This window comes from Gopherus flavomarginatus, chromosome 1, assembly GCF_025201925.1.
Source record: "Gopherus flavomarginatus isolate rGopFla2 chromosome 1, rGopFla2.mat.asm, whole genome shotgun sequence".
In the NCBI taxonomy this organism is placed as follows: domain Eukaryota; kingdom Metazoa; phylum Chordata; order Testudines; family Testudinidae; genus Gopherus; species Gopherus flavomarginatus.
In genome coordinates, this window is record NC_066617.1 from 1,966,112 (window position 1) to 1,987,416 (window position 21,305).

Genomic DNA, 21,305 nt, shown 5'->3' on the forward strand with positions numbered 1-21,305 from the left:
CCGAGTTCATCCAGTCCAAGGCCAGAAAGGGCCACGTGCCATGGGACCGCCCAGAACTCATCCCTTGAGACGAGCTTCGGGCAAACATCCAGCCTGGACTGAAAAATGACCAGCGATGGAGAAGCCACCGCGCCCTGTGGCTCCAGTAGCTCTCCCTCTTCCTGCCAAGCACTTGCACCTTGGTGCCAGGCTGAGCCTGGCAAGCGGCCGCTTACAGCCATTGGACCCGACAGACAGGTGGCCTGGCTGGCAGCCACGAGCATGGGAGACGGACACGGTGACGGGCCATCACAGGGACAGTGGGGCCACCCAGGGCATTAGAGCCAAAGACCCTGCAGCACCATGCTCTCCCTGCCACCAGGAGGCGCTAGGACCGTGGGCAGAACCACGCCCCCAATTCTGATACCTTCCTCTCAAGCAGCTGGCTGGCCAGGGTGGACACCGGAGACCAGGCTAGAGGGACCCCAGGGCTGCCCAACCTGGCCACTCCTCTCTCAGCCCCCAGGGAAAGGTGCCCAGTGGGTGTGTGAGGGCACGCACTGCCCTGGCGACAAGCTGTGGCACCAATGGAAGCCTGTCCAGCCTGCACAGCTCCTGCCTTCGTGGCACTGCCAGCCATTTGCTGTGATGTCTGTGGGGGAGACAATTCCCTGGGGCTCGGCCCACACTCCTGCGTGCACTGCAGGAGTGTATTTCGCATTCCTCTGCTCGCTGGGTCTTTGTGCTCAGGGCAAACTGAGCTGTAGCTCTGTTCCCTGCTTCCCTCTCAAGTTAACCCTCAGGACCTCAGCCCAGGCTGGGCACCCACCCGCTGCACGCTGCACAGGGGCCCCCCCGGGCCTGCAAGGGATGAGGCGGATGGCAGCCTGCCAGCCCAGTGTGCTTCGCACAGGAAATGGAGTGTTCTGGGACGGCTACATAACAGATTACACAAAGCAGGGCTGGCATCACGCCTGCTCTCAGCCCAGGGCAGCAGAGACACGCTATGTGTGACTAGGGAAGGTCCTCCTCCCTCCCACCTGCTGGCCGCCCGCCAGCCAAAGGAACAGCCTGTTCCCTTGCTCCCCAGGGAGGGTGAGATCTCCCTCACCCTCTGCCCCTCTCCCCCTGCCCTCCCACACCCCCACCGCAGCGCCTGGGCTCCCCAAACCCACCAGCACCAGCCCCACACAGGTCCCCTCCCTGCTGGCCAGGGATCTCTGCTCCTTGCACACGCCCCCTGCTCCGAACAGCCCCCGGGACGCTGGGCTTCTGGTGGGGAGCCTCTTGTAGGAGCTGTGCAGGCTGGCGGAGGCTCCAGGGGTCTTCCCACCACACTCACCGCCATGCTGAGCACTCCCTCTCGTGCACTGCACACCTGTCCCATGGGCTCGTGCAGGCAGGTGGAGCGTCTCACCTGGGGGGGGTATAGCCGGGTGCTCTGTGTTCACATGGGAGATGGTGGCTCAGAATGACCCGCCGTGCACTGGGAGAGTGGTGCCATCTGGGCCAGCCCTTAGCTCCAGTTCACCTCCGGCTGGCCCAGGTACCCAGCCCACCCTCTAGAGACCAGGGTCCCTGGGCACCGCACAGACGGTCCCTGCCCCCGAGGGGCTGAGCGCCTGCAGCCCCCGCTGCCTGGAGCACTGAGAACTCCCCGCCCATCTCTCCCCCAGGGCCTGAGACATAACCCATCCCCCCCTCCGATCTTGGCTGGGGGCTGCTGTCCCCAGGGCGGGACCTTGTTGAGCGCTTTTAAAGCTCAACAGCTGCATCCCAGTCCCAGGATGGGAGGGGGGCAAGGTCCCCTTTGGGGGTTCCCCATGCGACCACACAGCTCGGGGAGGGGGGGCTGGGCTGCATTCCTGTATAATCCTATTAATTAGCCACTCCCAGGCCCTGCAGCTCCCTGGTCCCCACTAGCTGTGGAGCTGGAACTGCCCCACTCAGCCCCCAGCGCCCTATCTAGCATCAGCCCCTCACCTCCCGCTCCCCGCAGCTGGGTCCCGGTGCCAGGGTGCCATGGCAACACTCACTAAGCATCCAGATAAAGAGCGTCATAGGCTGCATGCCAGGCAGCGTGTGCGGCAGGCTCAGCCCTGGGGACCCTGGCTGACACTGGCACATCTCCCCCAGCAATGGGCAGCACGTGGCACCCCAGGGGAGCCCTGCCGCCCACCCCCACTGGCAGCAGTTCGATATCTGCCTCCCTGCTTCCTCAGCTCCCTGGGCCCCTTCCCACCTCAGGACCGGGTCCCCCCTTCCTCTGGCCAAGGCTGGGCTGCCAGCCCCCACCACTGGCGCAGTCCTTCCCCTCCCCCTGTGGTACCCCCGGCCCCACGCCCACCCACTGTGCCCACCCAGGGGGGACACCAGGCCAGGCTGCAGACACTGGGGCTGCCAAGGGTCTCCAATACGCCAGGGTCTCTCGGTTACGGACCCTGCCCTGGGGACGCAAATTCAGCCCATAGAGTTCATCGCCTGGCACCAGGCAGATCCTCAAGCCTCTCACAGGCTGGCAGCAGAGCACCGGGGGGGGGGGGGTTAGGCGAGGGCAGCAGTGGGCAGGCATGGGCACAGCTCCAGGCAGCATTTCCCCTTCTCCACAGCTGGCCCCAGCCACTGGGGCCCCACAAGTGCAGCTAGCTCTGGGGTGGAGCAGGGCTGCCACACAGCACCATCCCGTGACAACTGGGGTGGGGTTAGCCCCGTCCCCATGGAGAGCGCAGCAGGGTCTCTAGATCCAGAGCAGAACAGACGGGGCCTTGGGGCCTTCTATGGGCTCGTGCATCCCCCCCCCCCACTTCCCACTGCTCCCTACTGGACACGTACCCCCCCCCGCACGCGCCTCCCGCTGCTCCCCCCCCGCTGCTCCCTACTCCCCCGCACGCAACCCCTGCGCCCTACACCCCCACTGCTCCCTACCCCCAGCACGGGCCTCCCACTGCTCCCCCCCGCTGCTCCCTACTCCCCCGCACACATCCCCTGCGCCCTACACCCCCGCTGCTCCCTACCCTCCCACACACTCCCCCCACTGCTCCCTACCCCCAGCACGGGCCTCCCACTGCTCCCCCCCCCGCTGCTCCCTACTCCCTACACCCCTACTGCTCCCTACCTGGGCACGCGCCCCCCACTGCTCCCCACCCCCCACAAGTGCCCCCCACTGCTCCCTATACCCCTACTGCACCCTACCCCCGCTGCTCCACCCCGCACGCGCCCCCCACGGCTCCCTCCCCCGTGCACGGGCCCCCCACTGCTCCCTACACCCCTACTGCACCCTACCCCCCCCCCGTCCCGTCCTTAGCCGCTGGCGCCCGCCCGCTGCCCGCGGGCGCTACTCACCCTGCTAGTGCCCAGTCCCAGCGCGCTCTGCCCGGCGCAGCTCCGCCCGGTGCCCCCACCTCCCTCCGGCTGGTCCAGCTCGGCTTCCGGCCCCGGCCCCGGCCCCGCCCCCGCCACACAGGCCCCGCCCCTTCGAGGGACCGTCTACAAATTACCAGCCGGCTGGAGGGGGCCATAAAGTGCCAGGGAACTGCCCCCCCCCGGGCAGATCCGTGCCGCGGGGTAGCTCCCCCCTCCCGCACTGGGGCAGACCCACCCCCAGCCCAGCAGAAGGGATGGGGCAAGGGAGCAGGTGCGCCCAGCGGCGGGATGGGGGCCGGCTGCTGTCGGGGAGGGGGGGGCAGGTCGGTGCAGCCTGCACCTGGCGCGGCAGCTGCTGGCAGCGCTGGCTACGTGGGCGGCAGCCCCAGGGCTGCCCAGAGGATTCAGGGGGCCTGGGGTAAAGCAATTTCGGGGGCCCTTACATAAAAAGAGTTGCAATACTATAGAATATTATATTCTCATGGAGGGGCCTGGAGCAAATTGCCCCATTGCCCCCCCCCCCCCGGCAGCCCCAGCCCAAGGAGGGGCCTGGCCAGGCAGAGGAGAAAGTCTGGGAGCACCCAGCAGACTCCAGGATGCTGCTGGCGGCGTGGGCCCACAGGGCTCTTGGATGGGACACTCTCCCGCGCAGACTGTGTCAGAAACCCTCCCCATAGCGCCATGCCAGGGATCGGCCCCACAGGGCCAGGCACCACTGGCAGGAATGGGCAGCCGAGGGGTGCAGGGGTCATAGTTATTTGCAGAAGGTGCTCAAGACTATCTGCAGCTGTGGGGAGTGGATTAGTGCGCTGCCCCCTCTGCCCCCATTAGAAGCTGCAGATCAGTAGCTTTAATTTAAGAAGGAGGCAATTACCATAAAACACCTACCACGTGCATGACAGGATAGTTTCTAGGGATGCAAAGGTTTTTCTACAAGTTGCATCACATTAAAATTGAAGTGGTCTAAAGTGCCCCAGGGCTTCTGTGTACATCAGCTGGCTCATAGGATCACAGAATATCAGGGTTGGAAGGGACCTCAGGAGGTATCTAGTCCAAGCCCCTGCTCAAAGCCGGACCAACACCAACTAAATCATCCCAGCCAGGGCTTTGTCAAGCCTGACTTTAAAAACCTCTAAGGAAGGAGATTCCACCACCTCCCTAGGGAACCCATTTCAGTGCTTCACCACGCTCCTAGTGAAATAGTGTTTCCTGATATCCAACCTAGACCTTCCCCACTGCAACTTGAGACCATTACTCCTTGTTCTGTCATCTGCCACCACTGAGAACAACCAAGCACTATCCTCTTTGGAACCCCCTTTCAGGTAGTTGAAAGCAGCTATCAAATCCCCCCTCATTCTTCTTTTCTGCAGACTAAACAATCCCAGTTCGCTCAGCCTCTCCTCAGAAGTCATGTGCTCCAGACCCCTGATCATTTTTGCTGCCCTCTGCTGGAATCTCCACAATTTGTCCACATCCTTCTGTGGTGGGGGGACCAAAACTGGACACAGTACTCCAGACGTGGCCTCACCAGTGTCGAATAGAGGGGAATGATCACGTCCCTCGATCTGCTGGCAATGCCCCTACTAATGCAGCCCAATGTGCCGTTAGCCTTCTTGGCAACAAGGGCACAGTGCTGACTCCTATCCAGCTTCTCGTCCACTGTAACCCCTAGGTCCTTTTCTGCAGACTCCTATCCAGCTTCTCGTCCACTGTAACCCCTAGGTCCTTTTCTGCAGAAAAGGCTCAACTCAGGCCCTGCTCCACCACAGTAAGTTGGCCCCTAAACCCCAGACATAGGCCCCCAAGTCCCAGTTGAGGCTAGCCTATCAGATGCTAGCAGGCATTCAGGGCCTCTGGCCAGGCCCTGGTCACCCAGCTAGCAATGCCCCTTTACAGCTCCACAGAAGTTGCACAGGGATTCCGATTGGGTGTATGTACAGAAACCAACTCTAATGATGCTGCCTTTGCTATGACACCACTAGGAGTAGCAATTTGGGACAAATTTGGGACAAATTGCTCAGAGCAGGGCAGTCACAGCCCCAGGCTGGGGTCCTTTATTATTAAGGCACCAAACCAGCCACACAGAGAGGACTTCGGTCTCACCCCACTGGCTAACCACAAGTCACACAAGCAATTCCCTAGACACTCCAGTTTCCCAGTATCACCAGCAGCAGCCACTCATCCTGGGGATGACTGGTTATGAAAACCAATGCCCCAGTAAAAGAAAAAAGGTTCTCCTGATGCCAAAGGACCAAGCCCCAGACCCAGGTCAAATGATAACTTAGATCCTACCCAAAATACACGCTAATAGCCAATTCTTGTTAACTAAACTAAAATTTATTTAAAAAGATAAGAGAGAGAGAGTTGGTTGAAAGATCAATATACAGACAGGCTTGAGTTTAATTTCTTGAGGTTCAGATGCATAGCTGAGACGGTGAGTTTGTAGTTGCCAAAAGTCCTTTTAGAAATAGTCCAGCGGTTATAGCCCAATGTCCATATTCAGGGTGACTCCAGTCAGTGACTGCGGATCTCAATCCTTGTGGCTTAAGGTTTCCCCCTCTTGAAACGCAGATCAGATCTGAGATGAAGTAGGATCGTGTCCCAGGATTCTTACACATTTCCAGCAGCCTTTCGGCCTGAGAAAACAATAGGCTTAACTCTCCTTCCAAACATCCTGGCAACTAGCACAGGGGAATTTATCCCTTAAACAGTTCAGATACAGGTTACCACAACCTTCAACCTTCACAGAGACAGAGACAATAATACTATTTCCCTCAAGTGTCTTCCTAAATGTTAATACTCCTTTTTTGATCCTTGAATTAAAGCCATAGTAATAGACAAGACTTGTTTGCTTACACCTGTGAAAGTAGAATGAATTATATTTTGAAAATAGAAAGGATTAAAGAAATGCTGTCTGTACCTTTAAGCAAAACTGTTGGAATGCTGCAATCCAGGTGTCAGGAATACAGACATTCACATAGAACAATTGCACCGTTTAAGGGCAATTGGTGAAGCATTAGCCTTAGATCGATAAGAGTTAGTAAGGAAATAGGATATGCATGCTATGCCCCTGGTGAATTTTACTGCTTTGCTTTCTTTGTCCCTTTGTCTAATTCCGGCTCTTTTATCTGTATAAATAAGACTGTTTGGGTCTTGCGTGGCCACTCACATTATCTGGGTGTTATTGGCAGAGGGCTGCACTAATAAAACAGAGTGGTCTGACAAATTGTGAGTCCTGATTCTAACTTTGACACACCCCAAGCCCTGAGCAAACATCTACCCTTCTACTTCTAACACTGCAGGCTGCATTTCAAAGCTCTAGTCATTTACAGCTCTTCCTAATAAGTCTCTAAAGTTGGCCATGGGTCAGGTCAGTCTGGGAGGTAATTAAGTCTTTCTGGCCCTGTTACCTTTCAATGAGATATTTTATTATACTCAGATCACACCACTCCACAGAGGTCACATGAGGAACAGGAGTTCAAGACCTTAAGGTGCCTAGAGGCATTGTCAATAGGATCTGGGGGTGTGCCGCATCCAGCACAGTCAGGTCCTAAGTGCCCAGGTTCTGTGTAAGAACCTGGCGCTGACACCAAAGAGAAACAGGAAACCAATGAAGGAGCTTTAACAAATGAAGTAACAAGAAAAACAAAACCAATAAAAGATTGAATAATTTTCAAGAGATTAGACACTGACTAGGGGAATTGTCAGCCGACCGGGGACCTGTCCAGTCCAACAGTAATGGAAGAAGGACGCACAGCAAGATTTTAGTTACATCAGTTTTCAGGTAGATGGACTTTGTCCCAGCAAAGAGGATTATTCTACATTACTAGCAAGGGGATTAGTTATAACAACATAAGTCAGGAGTAAAACTGATGTTTAGAGAAGAAGGTTTGAAAAGTTTCTCTTCCCCCTCAAAAGCAGCGCTGGTGAAGATTACAAAACAGTGCCTGGTTTAACTCTTTTCCTTAGTGAACTCTAGGAACCAGCAGGCTTCTCCATCCAGTGCTTTAGTGGACAGCAAGATGGATGTATCTACTGGGTGTCTGGGAAAGGGGCGGGCGCCCGCCCACTGCTAAAGGATCCTCCCCCAGCCTAAGGGGAGGACCCACAGGGCCACAGAACCCACTGAGTTCGGGGGACAACTAACAAAAGAACAGGGACAGGAGTGAGGTCAAAGGGTCAGAAGGAGGGAACCGGACCGGGACACCGAGCAGAGAACCCCGGACAGCGCCCACTGCTCCTCGAAGGCGTCAAGGGAGCCAGTGGACGCTGCCCAGAGGAACTCCGCCCGGATGCATGATCGGACCATGGATCGGAAACAAGCCCCACAGTCACCGGAGTCTCCATCGGCCAACCTCCCCTCCCTGGTCGCGTGGATGGCCTTTTTTGCCAGGGCGAGGAGGAGGTTGACCAGGAGGTACCGGGACTTCGTGGTGCCACGGATAGGGAGTGCGTACAGAAGGAGGTGAGGGGAAAAGTGCAACCAGAAACGTAAGAGGATGGCAATGAGAAGCCGGTGTAGGGGCTGCAACCTGGCGCACTCTAAGTAAACATGCGCCAGGGTCTCCCTCACGCCGCAGAAGGGGCAGGTGTCCTGGACAGGGGTAAACCGTGCCAAGTACATGCCCGCAAGATGGATGTAGCGGGGTGATCACCTGCCCAGAGGAGTTAAAAGCAGTGCTGGGGAGCGCTGTGGCTTGGAAAGGCTGATTAGGGAAGCAGCCTCAGCTGGGGCCATGCCCCAGTCAGGCTGCAGCTGGCCCTATAAAGGGGCTGCTAGGTTAGCACTTAGAGTCTCTCTCTCTAGCTTGCTAGGAGAGGAGGGCTTGGCTGCTGGGAGCTGAGCTGGGTACCTGAGTGGAATAGGGCTGGGGAAAGGCCAGAGGAGCTGGGGAGCTGCAGGCCTTGCTAAGGGCTGGTAAAGGTACTGGGGTTGCAGAGGGCAGCCCAAGGGTAGGTAGAGGCAGCAGCTCCAAACTCTCCTTGCCAATGATGAGAGGCCATTACACTGCAGTCTGCCCCAGTGAGCGGGGGCTAGATGGTGACTGGCAGTAGCCCAAGGCTGTGAGTGGGGGAGTTGGGGGTTCCCCTGGAAGGGGGGACCCAGAGGGCTGAAGAGGTAGTGGCAGGGGGCAGCACCCAAGGGAAAGAGGCACCGGGGTCTGAGAGGGACACAGGGCCAGCGACAGGTGAGACTTGCACCTGCAGAGGGTGCTACAAAGGCTGGAGAGCTGATTCCCTGGATAACCAGCAGGAGGCGCTGTGCTGGTGAGTCATCGCCTCCCTGCACTAGAGTGTGAACACAGCTCAGCAGCCTGCTGCCCATTAAGTGGCTGTGTCAGCCCTGCTGATGCACATGGTTATAGACTCATAGACTCTAGGACTGGAAGGGACCTCGAGAGGTCATCGAGTCCAGTCCCCTGCCCTCATGGCAGGACCAAATACTGTCTAGACCATCCCTAATAGACATTTATCTAACCTACTCTTAAATATCTCCAGAGATGGAGATTCCACAACTTCCCTAGGCAATCTACTCCAGTGTTTAACTACCCTGACAGTTAGGAACTTTTTCCTAATGTCCAACCTAAATCTCCCTTGCTGCAGTTTAAGCCCATTGCTTCTTGTTCTATCATTGGATGCTAAGGTGAACAAGTTTTCTCCCTTCTCCTGATGACACCCTTTTAGATATCTGAAAACTGCTATCATGTCCCCTCTCAGTCTTCTCTTTTCCAAACTAAACAAACCCAATTCCTTCAGCCTTCCTTCATAGGTCATGTTCTCAAGACCTTTAATCATTCTTGTTGCTCTTCTCTGGACCCTCTCCAATTTCTCCACATCTTTCTTGAAATGCGGTGCCCAGAACTGGACACAATACTCCAGTTGAGGCCTAACCAGCGCAGAGTAAAGCGGAAGAATGACTTCTCATGTCTTGTTTACAACACACCTGTTAATGCATCCCAGAATCATGTTTGCTTTTTTTGCAACAGTATCACACTGTTGACTCATATTAAGCTTGTGGTCCACTATGACCCCTCGATCTCTTTCTGCCATACTCCTTCCTAGACAGTCTCTTCCCATTCTGTATGTGTGAAACTGATTGTTCCTTCCTAGGTGGAGCACTTTGCATTTATCTTTACTGAACTTCATCCTGTTTACCTCAGACCATTTCTCCAATTTGTCCAGATCATTTTGAATTTTGACCCTGTCCTCCAAAGCAGTTGCAATCCCTCCCAGTTTGGTATCGTCCGCAAACTTAATAAGCGTACTTTCTATGCCAACATCTAAATCGTTGATGAAGATATTGAACAGAACCGGTCCCAAAACAGACCCCTGCGGAACCCCACTTGTTATACCTTTCCAGCAGGATTGGGAGCCATTAATAACTTCTCTCTGAGTACGGTTATCCAGCCAGTTATGCACCCACCTTATAGTAGCCCCATCTAAATTGTACTTTCCTAGTTTATCTATAAGAATATCATGCGAGACCGTATCAAATGCCTTACTAAAGTCTAGGTATATCACATCCACCACTTCTCCCTTATCCACAAGGCTCGTTATCCTATCAAAGAACGCTATCAGATTAGTTTGACATGATTTGTTCTTTACAAATCCATGCTGGCTATTCCCTATCACCTTACCACCTTCCAAGTGTTTGCAGATGATTTCTTTGATTACCTGCTCCATTATCTTTCCCTGGCACAGAAATTAAACTAACTGGTCTGTAGTTTCCTGGGTTGTTTTTATTTCCCTTTTTATAGATGGACACTATATTTGCCCCCTTCTGGAATCTCCCCCGTCTCCCATGATTTCCCAAAGATAATAGCTAGAGGCTCAGATACCTCTTCTATTAACTCCTTGAGTATTCTAGGATGCATTTCATCAGGCCCCGGTGACTTGCAGGCATCTAACTTTTCCAAGTGATTTTTTACTTGTTCTTTTTTTATTTTATCTTCTAAACCTACCCTCTTCCCGTAAGCATTCACTATACTAGACATTCCTTCAGACTTCTCAGTGAAGACCGAAACAAAGAAGTCATTAAGCATCTCTGCCATTTCCAAGTCTCCCGTTACTGTTTCCCCCTCCTCATTGAGCAGTGGGCCTACCCTGTCCTTGGTCTTCCTCTTGCATCTAATGTATTGATAAAAAGTCTTCTTGTTTCCCTTTATTCCCATAGCTAGTTTGAGTTCATTTTGTGCCTTTGCTTTTCTAATCTTGCCTCTGCATTCCTGTGTTATTTGCCTATATTCATCCTTTGTAATCTGACCTAGTTTCCATTTTTTATATGACGCCTTTTTATTTTGTAGGTCACGCAAGATCTCGTGGATAAGCCAAGGTGGTCTTTTGCCACATTTTCTATCTTTCTTAACCATCGGAATAACTTGCTTTTGGGCCCTTAATAGTGTCCCTTTGAAAAACTGCCAACTTTCCTCAGTTGTTTTTCCCCTCAGTCTTAATTCCCATGGGACCTTACCTATCAGCTCTCTGAGCTTACCAAAATCCGCCGTCCTGAAATCCATTGTCTCTATTCTGCTGTACTCCCTTCTACCCTTCCTTAGAATTGCAAATTCTATGATTTCATGATCACTTTCACCCAAGCTTCCTTCTACTTTCAAATCCTCAACAAGTTCCTCCCTATTTGTTAAAATCAAGTCTAGAACAGCTTCCCCCCGGTAGCTTTTTCAACTTTCAGAAATAAAAAGTTGTCTGCAATGCAGTCCAGGAACTTATTGGATAGTCTGTGCCCCGCGGTGTTATTTTCCCAACATATATCTGGATAGTTGAAGTCCCCCATCACCACCAAATCTTGGGCTTTGGATGATTTTGTTAGTTGTTTGAAAAAAGCCTCATCCACCTCTTCCACCTGATTAGGTGGCCTGTAGTAGACTCCCAGCACGACATCACCCGTGTTTTTTACCCCTTTTAGCCTAACCCAGAGACTCTCAACACTTCCATCTCCTATGTCCATCTCTACCTCAGTCCAAGTGTGTACATTTTTAATATATAAGGCAACACCTCCTCCCTTTTTCCCCGTCTATCCTTCCTGAGCAAACTATACCCATCCACACCAACATTCCAGTCGTGTGTATTATCCCAAGTTTCAGTAATGCCAATAATGTCATAGTTGTATTTATTTATTAGCACTTCCAGTTCTTCCTGCTTATTACCCATACTTCTTGCATTTGTATATAGGCATCTAAGATACTGGTTTGATCTTGCCTCCCAGCTTTGCCCTGACCCTCCTTCCTCACTGCCATTATAGCCCGTGCTCCCTCCTGTTTCCAACCCATCTCCCAGGTCTTGTTCCCCACTTACCTGTGAGCTTTGCTCACCTGTCCCCGTCAAACCTAGTTTAAAGCCCTCCTTACTAGGTTAGCCAGTCTGTGCGCAAATAAGGCCTTTCCCCTCCTCGAAAGGTGAACGCCATCTGTGCCTACCAGTCCTTCCTCGAATAGCATCCCGTGGTCGAGGAAGCCAAAGCCCTCCTGGCGACACCATCTTCGCAGCCAGGCATTCACCTTCACGATGCATCTGTCTCTGCCCGGACCCCTACCTTCGACAGGAAGAATCAAAGAGAATACCACCTGCGCTCCAAACTCCTTCACCTGTACTCCCAGAGCCCTGTAGTCACTCTTGATCTGCTCAGTGTCACACCTCACAGTATCATTTGTGCCCACATGGAGGAGTAGCATGGGGTAGTAGTCAGAAGGCCGGATAATCCTCGACAATGCCTCTGTAACATCTTGGATATGGGCCCCTGGCAGGCAGCATACCTCCCGGGATGAACGGTCAGGGTGACAAATAGGTGTTTTGTGAATCTAGGTGGAATATATGGGCCAAAATGTCAAAGGTGTTAACTTGACCCTGTCGCTATCCAGCACGAGAAATTTTAAACAGGGTTTGGAGGTTGGTATATCTCAGCGGCTTTGATCTTTTCTTTTCATTTGCAGAACCCCCTACAATTTTTTAAATAGAGGTATGGACCCCTTGTGACTGTTCTGAGTGTAATATAATATCTCATTGAAAGGTGACAGGGCCAGAAAGAGTTAATTAACTCACAGGCTGACCTGACCCATGGCGGAACTTTAGAGACTCATTAGGAAGATATTAAATGAACAGAGCTTTGAAATTTAAGTCTGTCATAAACAGATAGTTAAGGGTTAATGTCTCTTTTACCTGTAAAGGGTTAACAAACAGGGAACCAAACACCTGACCAGAGGACCAATCAGGAGACAAGATACTTTCAAATCTCGGTGGAGGGAAGCCTTTGTTTGTGGGTTTTGGGTTTTGTTTTGTTCTCTCTGGGTCCTGAAAGGGACTAGACGTGCAACCAAGTTTCTTGCCAATCTCCCTGCTACAGTCTCTTATATATTCAGAATAGTGAGTATTTTAGTAAGAAAGGCGGTTATAGTCTTTTGATTATTTTTCTATATTTTCAAATGTGTATTTGGCTGGAAGTATTTTAAATTGTATTTCTGCTGGAGGAGGCTTTTTCTCCAGTTTCTATAAGCTGACAGACCCTGTAACTTTTACCATCTAAATTGCAGAGATAACTTTTACCTTTTTCTTTCTTTTTTTGAATTAAAAGTTTTGCTTTTAAGACCTGTCTTATTTTTTCCCCTTGTTGAGGCTCCAGGGAATTGAGTCTGTACTTAACAGGGAAGGGAGGGGAGAAAGGTGGAATCCCTTTATTTTAGATTCACGGAGCTTGAATCTGTATTGCCTCTGGGTGAGAAGGGGCGGGGGAAGGGACATTCCTCCCTGCTTTAAGATTCAAGGAGTTTGAATCACGGTAATCTTCCAGGGTAACCCAGGGAGGGAAATCCTAGGAGAGGTACGGGTGAGGGAAAGAGTTTACTTTCCTTGTGTTAAGATCCAGAGGGTCTGGGTCTCGGGGGTCCCCAGGGAAGGTTTTGGGGGGACCAGAGTGTATCAGGCACTGGAATTCCTGATTGGTGGCAGCTTATCAGATCTAAGCAGGTAATTAAGCTTAGAGGAATTCATGCTGGTACCCCAGCTTTTGGACTCTAAGGTTCAGATTGGGGAAAGATACTATGACAAAGTCTTGTTGCTAATTATACCTATAGGCCACGCACTGTTCATTTCTAGGCTGAGGCACAAAAAACAAAGATTTACAGCGTGTCCAAACAACAAAGTTTTATTGCGCAAGGTTCAAATAATGGTCGAACATGGTGTCCACCTGCTAGTCAGGGAGAGACCCAGGCTGCAGATTACATAGAAGTTACATACCTTTTAGAAGTGCATGCTACCCTCATGGATCAGAAGCCTAAACAAGCCATTTTCTTATCTTTAGCCTATTACAATTAGTCAGCGTCCTCGTGCAGGCTAGTGCACAGTCCAGCTGTTACCTTGCATACTAGAATTTTTCCTTAATTATGCTATTGCAGCTGTTTTCCTTTCCTGTTTCTGGCTTTATCTTTCTTTAATGCTGCCCTTGGGAGCTGTGTTCATGATGTGCTCGCTTTTAGTTAGTGATGGGTACAAAATAGGGGAACTTACAAAATGGAGTTGCTCATGTCGATTACCCTTAACAGTCTGCATTGTTAGAGGTAGAAGGGGAGATGTTTGCTCAGGGCTTGTGATGTCAGCAAACAAGACTTGTCTATTGCTGTAGCTTTTAATTCAAAGATCAAAAAAGGAATATTAACATTTAGGAAGATGCTTGAGTGAAATAGTGTTATTGTCTATGTCTCTGTGAAGGTTGTGATAACCTGTATCTGAACTGTTTAATGGATAAATTATCCTGTGCTAATTGCCAGGATGTTTGGGAGAAGGAGTTAAGCCTATTGTTTTCTCAGGCCAAAAGGCTGCTGGAAACATATAAGAACCCTGGGACACGATCCTGCTTCATCTCAGATCTGCTTTGGCTTGGTCTGATGAGGGTATCTCTCCGGATTAGGAGGAAGATGGCCTGGAGGAGAGGGTGGGAATGGCAGCCAAGATGGGAAGAAACGACTTTATTAGATAGTAACTGTTTTCTTTCCTCAGTGTAGGCTCAGGTTCATGTTTCAAGATTGTTTTGTATCGTAGCCACTTGTTTCCGTCGCTCTCCCTTGTTTCACCCTACTCTTGTTTTGAGACATCTTCCCAGTGGCTGTGCAGTTCGCAGGAGCAGTGGGTTAAGGTAAAACTGGCAAAGGGGGTACACAGCCCCTCTGGGGGCAGAGGATGCAGGATTTCTGTGAAGAGCGAGAGGCAGGAGCTGGAGATCACATGGGAACAATTCAGAGGTGCTTGGGGGCTGGCGTAACCCAGAGGAGAGGGTGTGACCAGCTGACAGGTGGGTAGTGTAACAGAGCAGATGCCCAGCAAGGTGCCATCACACTGGAGGGAGGTGGGTGGGTGTGTCAGACTCACAGGTCGTGCCCACTCTTGGCCCCGTATGGTCAACTTGGGGGTCCACTCTTTGGGGTTAAACCCCTCCACCTCCTGGAACTGCACCTCTGAGCCTTAGCATGCCTGTCTCTCACCATTAGCCCCCACAGGGAGTCCATGCGCTCTGGACCCCGGGGCCTCCACTCCCAGAGGAAATAATGCAGCCCCGATCTCTACACAGGTTTATTGAGCATCTGAACCCAGCACAGGAAACTCACTGGGCCTCAGGCCTGGCTTCCTTCAGCCCAGCACATTCCAGTCTTCCCTGCATCCAGGTGGGCTCTGCCTGCTTCCCCTCGCCAGCCCCAAGCCCCCCTGCTTCCCAGCTGGGCCTCTGATATCCCGGCCCCAAGCCCCCTCTGTCCATTGTCTACTCTCCAGGTAAACAAGGTCGCCTGGGCCTCCTCTTCTCTTCTGTCCTCTGGGCCCCTTTAGCTGGAACCGGCTGGTCAGGTCACCAGGGTCCTCTCTCTACAGCCCATTGTTCTCCCACTGGCCAGAACCAGCTGTGACTCCTGAGCCAGGCCTCTGGGTCACCAGGTCGCTGGGCGGTCCATTCTCCAGACCATTGGCTGGGGTCCCAAGTTCCCTTGCTGGTCCTCTGTAACAGCAAACTCCCTCTCCCATCATCTCATTAAACCAGTAACACCCAGAAAAACTGAATCCCACCCCCTCTGCATGCAAACCCTTGGAAAAACCAAGAAACTCCCCCACTTCATCACAGGGGGACAAGGTGACTGGCAATCCTGGGGTACCCTGAGAACCCTCCCAATTACCCAGGAGAACAGCCTGCAGTTCAATCTCTGAGACACTCAAGAGATCTGTAACTAAACACCAGGGGTCCATGGCCAAAGCCAGTAACCTTGGTTGGATGGTTGATGTATATTTTACTTGCAAATGTGAGCAGCAAAATTATTTTGAATGAATGACCCTGCCCTGTGGCCATCTCGCTATTAGGGAATTCGAGGTACCCACCACTGCAATACAAATGGTTGCAGGCCCGTTTCTGGGACACAGCAGCGTTCGGCTGGCTATGTATTAGTGCCCGGCTGGCCAGTTTGAAGGGGGCAGGGCCAGGAGATGCTCAGCCATCACCACCTCCTGTGAAATTGCCGGGGAGTGAGGGTGCTGAGCTGCAAGGCCCTGGCAGGATGAGGCCAAAGCACTGAGGATTGTATTGTTCCTAAAGAGACTCAGCCAGACTGCCCAGTTCCTCAGACCCTCCCGAATAAGGAGAGCCTCCTGTCACATGCTTGTGCAAGGTTCACTAGGGACATTGTTCTCTGCGCTAACTCGGCCCTGGAGCTAAGAACTGCCCTACATCTGCACTAATTCCTATACTAAACCCCTTGTCATATCCTCTGGAGGGGCCAGCCTGACCTCCCCCCACCCCCCTGGAGCCCCTGATTCCCCACCCCCAGCAGCCTGACTCCCCAGACCCTCCTGGAAACCCCTCCCCTCCACCCCTGGAGACCCTGCTCCCCCGACCCCCACCAGCCCAACTCCCTGGAGCCCTGATCCACCCCCCCATCCCACCCCCGGCAGTCCGTCTGGCCTCACAGCAGTGGAGATCCCCAGACCCTCTCCCTCACCGGTGCATTCGGCTCTGAATGTGCTGGGTGTACAGGAGCCGACCCACTCTTACCTGCTGTCATGGGCAGGGGGTGAAACTGCCGCTTGGGGAAGCCAGCTCCCCAACCCCGCTTCTTCTGCCTGGGGCCCTGCCCATACTCCACTCCTGCCCCCCCCCCCACTCTGCCCAGGCCCCACCCTGTCCCTCTTTCCCACCCCCTCCCTTCTCACTGCCTTCCAGCCAAATCCCTGAACCCAAATGAAGCAAATGACATTTGAAAAAAACACTCTTCTGAAAATTTTCCTCTAAAGAAAACAGAGCTTGTTTTCCACTGCATGCCAGACGGTGAAGACTGGACATGCAAAAGGTACCTAATTAAAAGCTTTAAACTTGAGAATGAAAAATGTCAGTCACAGGTTTTTTGATATGCGCTGAAGTTTGTCAGATTTATTTGCAAAAACTCTGTAGTAAGGGCAAGTCAGCTGTCCTGCTGAGTTCAACATTCATTATTATGGAATACAGTAACTCCTCACTTAGTCATCCCGGTTAACTTGTTTCGTTGCTAGGTTGCTGATCAATTAGGGAACATGCTCGTTTAAAGTTGTGCAATGCTCCCTGCTAACATCCTTTGGCAGCTGCCTGCTTTGTCCATTGCTTGCAGGAAGAGCAGCCCCTTGCAAGCTAGCTGGTGGGGGCTTGGAACCAGAGTGGACCAGCAGCCCCCCATCAGCTCTGGCGAGCAGGCTATCGATTACCGGCAGTTCAGCTGTCCCTCCCCACACTGCCATGTGCCGCTCCTGCTCTCTGCCTTGGAGCTGCTCCCAGAGCCTCCTGCTTGCTGTGCGGGGGGAGCAAGGGGGGTCTAATGTCAGGGTGTCTCCCTCTCCCCTGCTCCTGCACCCAGCTTACCCAATCCCCCACAGACAGAGGCGTAGCGAGCACCCTCTGTACCCTCCGACCGGAAAGGGACCCCTAAAAGTGGCAAAAAAAATGTAAGGTATAACTAGGTAAGTGACATTTATTGATGCTATTGCACAATCCATGTCGGTTTTACTGACAAAACCGTGAAGTCATTATGATACATCATAATGCTATTGGCTACATCAGTTGTCTGTCGGTCAGTTTTGAATTTTAGTTGGACCCATTCAAAGAATGTGTATTTGCGTTCATAATGGCGGTCGGCGGATAAATGTTATTAATTCAGTTGTTTAGTTTTTTTATCGTTTCCAACGCAGAAGCGTGCTTTGTGATGTTTAAGAGAATGTATAAGAGCGGAGCTAGTAAATGAAAGGCAGCAAAAGATGCCGAGAAGGAACTTGAGAAAATTCCAAAGTTGTCAACGTATTTTGCGCTGCAATCCAACGTACAGGTACAGGCACATGAAACGGACAGCGCTAGCAGCGACGAATCGTATCCAGAAGTGCTTCAAGTGAGGTCGAAGGTGAAGCCAGTTGTTCTACCAAACAAACTGTGACAGATATTCCAGCTGCTGCTGGGAAAGAAGTATCTGAATCTGAACCACTGACTGATGATCCAGGAGATTGGCCGTCTATAATATCAGACAGGCAAGTGTGTGACATTGTTGCACGTGGCCCATCGCAGCAGAATGAAAGTTACGAATTTCCATTTAACGAGGAAAGACGGAGGTTCACAAGCACTCATTTCTATCGAACCATGGCAAATGGCGAGAAAATAAGACATTCATGGTTAATGTACTCAGTTCAGAAAGATGCCATTTTTTGTTTTTGTTGTAAATTATTTGGCACTGGTGACATACCGCTACGTCGTGGAACATCTGCTTGGAAAGCACTGTCAAAAAGACTTCAGCAGCATGAAACAGGCAAAGGTCATCAAGACTGTATGGTGAAATGGTTTGACCTTCGGTCAGGCATAGTAAACCGTACATCTATTGACCAACTCGAATTGCAGGCTTTTCTGAAAGAAAGATTTCTGGAGAAATGTTGTCAAACGCACGGTTGATGTCGTTATTTTCATGTCCGAAAGAAACTTGGCATTTCGAGGAAATAATGAAAAGCTCGGCGATCCTTCAAATGGCAACTTTTTGGGACTGTTTGAATTGCTTGCAAAGTATGATACTGTCCTCAGCGAACTTTTACAGAGGATTAAGAAGGCAGAGACACATGTTCAGTACCTCAGTCCACAGATCCAAAACGAGCTGATTCAACTTGCTGCCAGTAACATTCAAGAGGCCAACATAGCGCAGCTTAAAAAAGCAAAATATTATTAAGTTATTTTGGACTGTACTCCCGACGTGTCACATGAAGAACAGATGTCTGTGGTGTTACGCTTTGTCGAATGCAACGGTGAAGATGGTGTCAATATTCGTGAAGCGTTTGTTGGTTTTCTTAATGTTCATGATACAACTGGCGAAGGCTTATTGGAAGCGTTTCTTGAAAAGGCAAACAACTTAGGAATAGACATTGCTGACATGAGAGGCCAAGCTTATGATAACGGCACAAATATGACAGGAAAGAATAAAGGAGTTCAAGCCCGCATGCTAGAAATAAATGACCGTGCCTTGTATGTACCATGCGGAGCTCACACTTGGAATCTTGTGATCTCAGACGCGGCAAAGTCATCGAAATATGCCGTTGACTTTTTCGGTCTGATTAACAGAATATACGTTATCTTTTCTTCTTCACCTTCACGTTGGGATATACTTCAAGAACATATGCCAATATCTGTTAAAGGGTTATCGGACACTCGTTGGGAGTCGAGAATTGATGCTGTGAAGCCATTGCGTTATCACCTTGAAGAATTGTGCAATGCTTTGTCATCTTTGCGAGAATATGCGCTCGAAAAGAAAGATGGCAATACAGCAACAGAAGCCGGTGCGCTTTTAGACCATGTTACTATGTGGCCTTTTGTTCTGACTGTGTACATGTGGTACGATATACTATTTCACGTCAATAAAACCAGCGAACTAATTCAGTCACCAGATGTGTCAATTGACGTACTGCAGGCAGAAGTCGGTGCTACAATGACGTTTTTGGAAGACTATCGAAATACAGGATATAACTCTGTGGTCACAATGCACTTGAAATAGCAGAGCATATGGGTATTGAGCAGGTGTTTCCAGAAACCAGGGTGCGATGTAAGAAGAGAATGTTTGTTTGATTATGAATGTGCTGATGATTCGAATCGTCTTTCTGCCGAAGAAAAATTCAAATCGCAGTTCTTTCTTGTTCTCACTGATCAGGCCATATCTTCTGTTTCATCGCGATTTGACCAACTCGTGGAGTGGTATAAGTTGTTTGGATTTCTGTACAACGCTAACAGCCTGAAGCAGTGTCACAGAGAAAATGAACTGGAGAATCACAGCAAAAATTTTGAAAGAAAAATGGGAGAAATTGATGCCAACGAACTCATAATGGAATTGAATCATTTTATATGTCATCGAGAAAGAGAGAGGATTTGTCACGGCAAACAATTTTTAACATACATATACAAGAACAGCCTTCAGGAGATATATCCGAATCTTTGCATTTGCATCAGAATTCTTCTGACCACACCAGTTACTGTCGCTGGTGCTGAAAGGAGCTTCAGCAGAATGAAACTGATCAAGAATATCCTGCGCTCAACCATGACAGATGACAGGCTTTCTGCGCTTGCAGTTATCTCAGTCGAAAACAAGATTGCCAGATCTCTGGATATGACGCATTGATTAACCAATTTGCGGAGAACAAGGCTCGAAAGAAGAGCTTTGCGTAAATACGGAATACATGTACACTGTAGGCCTATGTATACGTAATATGAACCCTGTATATTGTATAAAATAAATACCGCATTCCAGTTTCTGCATTGTAAGGGGCCCCGGACATATGTTCGGAGGGGGCCACGTTCTTTGTTGCTACGGCCCTGCCCACAGAGCAAGGGGGGACACAGGACAGAGGGAGTTTCCAGGCAGCTGCAGTGGGGTCTCAGCTTGCTGATCTAATTAATAAGACAGAGTACTTCTGATCCCACTCTTCATACTTAAGGGAGAAATGTGCCCCCCCCCCCACACACACCCCTACCACTCTATCGCTGTCTGCCCTCCCTCCTTTCCTGCTGCCTTATAGAAGGTGGGAGTTGCACATTTTAACCTCAAGGGCTATTTTAGATAAGGGTAGGGTTGTTTTGTTTTAAATAAATTCTTCAAAAGACCATATGTCTGAAGAGCCAAGCATTTAAGGCCAAAGATGATTGTGCATCTAAAAATCTATGCAAGGATTTTTCAGAGATGTGATGTTATAATTTTCAGCAACTCACTAATATTTTTAAAGCAAATTTTCAGCTAAGGACAGTTCCTGTAGATTAACGTGTTCTGAGTAACTATGACAGTGACGCACAACTGTTTTTATGACAGTAAATTCAGAAACTGACAGTCTATGCCTGGAGGTTGGCAAATGCCTGTTAAATGGCTTCATTACCCCTTGAATGGCTCTTTAACAGTTTCAATGTTGTGCTAATAGGTCTGGTGGGCTGGAGGCTCTTCACTTTTCAGTTACTAGATCCCTCTGAGGGAGGGCTCACCAGGCTACAGCAGCCAGCTGGGGGAGCCTGCAGGAAGTGTCAGGATAGAAAGGGCCAGGAGGGTGAACATCAAGACCCAATGGTGCCCCGAATTTTCCAGTGCCCTACGCAGCCCTGTATGCTGCACATGCCTAAGGAGGGCCCTGGCTCTGGGCAGGGCATTAGCCAGGTGGGGGCTGCAGCCTGGATGCTGGAGCTGGACAGTACCTTGTCCTGCACCACACCCAGGGACAGAGGCACTGGGGTGTGCAGAGCCTTGGCCCCCAGCAGCGCAGGGAGAGGTTCTGTGCAGCTCTTTGGGCACCCAGCACCCCCACTCCTGTGCAAAGCCCCAGCATCAGAGCTGCGGCTTGCCTGCGTGCAGGCCAGTTTGCAGGGCCACAGCCGGGTGTTAGGCCTGAATAAAGATATTGCAGACAAAGCCAGTTATGCCAACCTGAATAAAGTCAGGCTAACAGAG

General features: G+C 51.1%; 1 protein-coding gene across 1 annotated transcript in view; it reads right to left on the bottom strand.

The window, feature by feature from the left end:
- The window catches only part of LOC127051249 (uncharacterized), a 385,487-nt gene that overhangs the window by 43,479 nt on the left and 320,703 nt on the right, over positions 1–21,305 (bottom strand). The gene's annotated exons all lie outside the window — the stretch shown is intronic.